A 4,958-nucleotide genomic window follows, 5' to 3' on the forward strand; every position below is an offset into this window, starting at 1 on the left:
GGTTTTCTCTAGAATACGTTTTAAAGCTCGGTTGGTATTTTCAACTTGTCCACTTGTTTGTGGATGATATGCGGTGGAGATTTTATGAGTTACTCCATATCTTTTGAGAACTTTCTCAAGTTGATTATTACAGAAATGAGTACCCCGATCACTTATTAAAGCTTTCGGTGTTCCAAACCTTGCAAAAAGATGTTTTAAAAAGTTGACTACAACTTGTGCATCGTTAGTTGGGAGAGCTTGTGCTTCTGCCCATTTAGATACATAATCAATGGCTACGAGAATATAGAGATTATTATGAGATTTTGGAAATGGACCCATAAAGTCAATACCCCAAATGTCAAATACTTCGCATACTTGAATGACATTTTGTGGCATTTCATCACGTTGACTTATTTTTCCTGCCCTTTGGCAAGCATCACAGGATTTGCAAAGAAGGTGTGCGTCTTTGTAAATTGTAGGCCAATAGAATCCAGCATCATAAACTTTTCTTGCTGTTAGTTGAGGCCCATAGTGCCCTCCTGTTAGTCCTGTGTGACAATGGTTTAAAATTTTACTAGCTTCATCTCCGAATACACATCGGCGTATTATTCCATCTGGACAACTTTTAAACAGATGTGGATCTTCCCAAAAATAGTGTTTTATATCACTGAAGAATTTCTTTCGTTTTTGGTACGATAATCCTTTTTCAAGGAATCCACATACTAAGTAGTTTGCATAGTCTGCAAACCATGGAATTTCAGTATAATCTATCTTCAATAGATATTCATCAGGAAAGTTGTCTTGTATGGCCGATTCATTTAGAACTTCTAATTCGGGATTTTCAAGACGAGAAAGATGATCAGCGGCGAGATTTTCTGCTCCTCTTTTATCTCGGATTTCAATATCGAATTCTTGTAAGAGTAAGATCCAACGGATTAATCTTGGTTTGGCATCTTGTTTCGAAAATAGGTATCAAAGAGCAGAATGGTCGGTATAGACCACTGTTTTTGCTAGAACGAGATATGAACGGAATTTGTCAAAAGCAAAGACAATAGCAAGGAGTTCTTTTTCAGTAGTTGTATAATTTGTTTGTGCTCCTTGTAACGTCTTACTAGCATAATATATAGGTTGAAATCGTTTTTCAATCCTTTGTCCTAAAACGGCTGCTATTACAAAATCACTTGCATCGCACATTAGTTCAAACGGTAGATTCCAATTTGGTGTTATCATGATCGGTGCATTAGTGAGTTTCTCTTTAAGAATATTAAAAGATTTAATACATTCATCTGAAAAGATGAATGGAGCATCCTTTTCTAGGAGTTTATTCATAGGAGTGGCAATTTTAGAAAAATCTTTTATGAAACGTCGGTAAAAACCGGCATGCCCTAGAAAACTCCTAACTCCTCTAACATTGGTTGGATGTGAAAGTTTAGCAATTACATCTACTTTAGCTCTATCCACTTCAATTCCTTCTTTTGAAATTTTATGTCCAAGAACGATGCCTTCTTTAACCATGAAATGGCATTTCTCCCAATTAAGTACTATATTTGATTATTCGCATCTAATAAGCATTCGTTCCAGATTAACTAGACATGATTCAAATATATCACCGAAGACTGAGAATTCATCCATGAAAACTTCCATGCATTCTTCTATCATGTCGTGAAAAATCGCCATCATACACCTTTGAAAGGTTGCAGGGGCGTTGCAAAGTCCAAATGGCATACGTTTGTAAGCAAAAGTACCATAAGGGCACGTGAATGTGGTTTTCTCTTAATCTTCGGGTGCTATTGGAATTTGAAAGTATCCGGAAAATCCATCAAGAAAACAATAATAACTATTTTCGGCTAATCTTTCCAACATTTGATCAATGAAAGGTAAGGGAAAGTGATCTTTTCTGGTGGCGTCATTTAATTTTCTATAATCAATACATACACGCCATCCTGTTACAGTCCTTGTAGGAATAAGCTCATTTTTTCATTTGTAATGACAGTCATGCCATCCTTCTTAGGCACGCATTAAACTGGGCTTACCCATGGACTATCAGAAATTGGATAAATTAAACCTGCATCTAGCAGTTTAATAATTTATTTTTTAACTACATCTTGCATATTCGGATTTAGTCTTCGTTGGCGTTGCACATACGTTTTATGACCTTCTTCCATAAGGATTTTATGTGTGCAATACGAATGACTTATTCCTTTAATATCATGAATCTTCCATGCAATGGCTGGTTTATGAGCTTTCAACACAGAAATGAGTTGTGATTTCTCATTTTCAGTAAGAGAAGACGATATTATTACAGGTAATTCAGATTCACCATGTAAATAAGCGTATTCCAAATGGTTTGGAAGTGGCTTTAACTCTAATTTCGGAGGTTCTTCTATCGATGATTTATATCGATATCTGTCTTCTTCTTTTAGCATTTGAATTTCTTCTATTGTTGGTTTATATCCATTAGCTATAAGTGTAGCTAACATTTCAGCTTCATCAATTGGTTCAGTTCCTTCTCCTAAAGAACATTCTCCTGTTCCTTGTAATTCTGGAAATTCTTCTAATAATTCTGCATGTGAATCTATAGTTTGAATATAATAACATGTATCATCTGCAGATTGCGGTTGTTGCATTGCTCTATCAACTGAAAAGGTAACACTCTCGTCCTCTATACTTAGGGTCAATTTCTTACCAAACACGTCTATCATTGCTTTAGCCGTGTTTAAGAATGGTCTTCCTAATATGAGAGGAACTTGAGAATCTTCTTCCATGTTCAGAACAACAAAATCTACTGGAAATACTAAAGTACCAACTTTAACTAGCATATTCTCCATTATCCCTCTAGGATATTTTATTGATCGATCGGATAGTTGTATACTTATTCTTGTTGGTTTCAATTCTCCAAGGTCTAGTTTAGTGTATAGTGAAAACGGCATTAAATTTATACTAGCACCTAAGTCTGCCAATGCTTCTATTGAACTAAGACTACCCAGAAAACATGGAATTGTGAAACTTCCTGGATCAGATAGTTTTTCTGGTATCTTATTCAACAGCACTGCTGAACAATTAGCATTCATAGTAACAGCCGAGAGTTCTTCCATTTTCTTTCTATTTGAGATTAGATCTTTCAGAAATTTAGCATATCTAGGCATTCCTGAAATTACATCAATGAAAGGAAGATTGACATTTATTTGTTTAAACATATCCAAGAATTTGGATTGCTCGGCTTCAAGTTTCTCTTTTTTCATTTTACTCGGGTAAGGAAGTGGTGGTTTGTATGGTTTAACATAAGGTTTAGTCTTAACTGTGTTATCTTCATTAACCTTTTCAACTACCGGTTCATTTTCCTTATCTTGTTCAGGTTGTGGTTTTTGTGGAGTAGGAATAGCTTCATCAGAAGTTACAGGTATTTCAGGTGGTTTAAGTGTTGTACCACTTCTTGTGGTAATGGCTTTAGCTGTTTCATTCCGGGGGTTAGCATTTGTATCACTAGGTAGACTTCCCGGTTTTCTTTCACCTATTAACCTTGCTAGGTTACTTACTTCTTGTTCCAAATTTTGAATAGAAGCTTGTTGATTTCTAAATGCTTGAGCATTTTATTCATTGGTTTGTTTTTGAGATGTGAAAAACTGCGTTTGAGTTTCAACTAGCTTCGTCATCATATCTTCTAAATTCGGCTTTTTATCATCGGTTTGTGGTGGTTTGTTTTGAAAATTAGGTCTTTGCTGGTTGTAAGTATTATTGGATACTTGTTGATTACTAGGACCTTGTTGGTTGTTGTATGGAATATTTCGGTTATAATTCTGGTTTTGATTGTAAATCGGTCTTGGCGGTTGATAATTATTCTGATAATTATTTCCAGGCCTTTGGTTTATGTATGAAATATTCTCTCTTAGTTCCATTGTTAATTCATTACTAAGACAATCTTTTGTCAAATGTGGTCCTCCACACTGCTCACAACTAATTCGTATTGAGTGGATATCTTTAGTCATCTTTTCCATTCGTCTCTCGACAGCATCTATCTTTGCAGAAATGGAATCTAAGTCATGGCTAGAATCGGCTCTAGCTGCTTTAGATGATCTAACGATATCTTTTTCTTGGTGCCACTCATGTGAGTGGGAAGCAGTGTTATCAATAATTTTGTAAGCATCAGTTTCGGTTTTCTTCATAATGGAACCACCAGCTGCTATATCGATGTATTTTCTTGTAGTGATGTCGCATCCTTGGTAGAATATTTGTACTATTTGACAGGTGTCTAAACCATGTTGCGGACATCCTCTTAATAACTTTCTAAATCTTGTCCACGCCTCATATAGAGTTTCATTCGGTTTCTGTGTAAACGTAACAATTTCTCCTTGAAGTCTTACGGCTTTAGATGCCGGAAAGAATTGTTTAAGAAATTTTTCAACTAAAACGTCCCATGTATCGATCGCCCCTTCAGGTAACGATTCCAACCAATCTTTGGCTTCTCCCTTTAAAGTCCAGGGAAATAACATGAGATATATCTGTTCATCCTCCACTTCTCGGATTTTAAATAGAGTGCAGATCCTATTAAAGGTACGAAGATGTTCATTTGGATCTTCCTTCAGCGCACCACTAAATTGGCATTGATTAGTCACCATGTGTAGAATTTGTCCTTTGATTTCATAATATTAATGTCTGGATGAGTAATTGCGTGACCTTGGCCAGTGTGTTTAGCTCTCATTCGGTCTTCCATACTTAAAGGTTCCAGATTCTCCATGATTGAATTTGTTGAATCCGAATCACTAGAGGATTCTGATTTAATGGTTCGTTCCTCAACAATATCTGTTTGAATGATTGGTGGTTCCGGAGGAAAATTTAATGGTTCAGGATCTATGAATTGTCCCTGAATATTCTCCGGATTCTCAATTGTGAGGTCGGGTTCAAAAAATGGATTATCGGAAATTTGAATTGGAGTACTTGGTCGACTGGATGACGATTCTAAAGAAAAATCAACGGCGGTA

General features: G+C 36.0%; 1 non-coding gene across 1 annotated transcript; it reads left to right on the plus strand.

Moving 5' to 3' along the window:
* Positions 1 to 4,230: 4,230 nt before the first annotated feature.
* LOC139895298 (small nucleolar RNA R71) lies at positions 4,231 to 4,337 on the plus strand. The gene has a single exon (XR_011775756.1). It is a non-coding gene; the product is annotated as a small nucleolar RNA R71 (small nucleolar RNA).
* Positions 4,338 to 4,958: the final 621 nt, after the last annotated feature.

This window comes from Rutidosis leptorrhynchoides, chromosome 2 (assembly GCF_046630445.1).
Source record: "Rutidosis leptorrhynchoides isolate AG116_Rl617_1_P2 chromosome 2, CSIRO_AGI_Rlap_v1, whole genome shotgun sequence".
Classification (NCBI taxonomy): domain Eukaryota; kingdom Viridiplantae; phylum Streptophyta; class Magnoliopsida; order Asterales; family Asteraceae; genus Rutidosis; species Rutidosis leptorrhynchoides.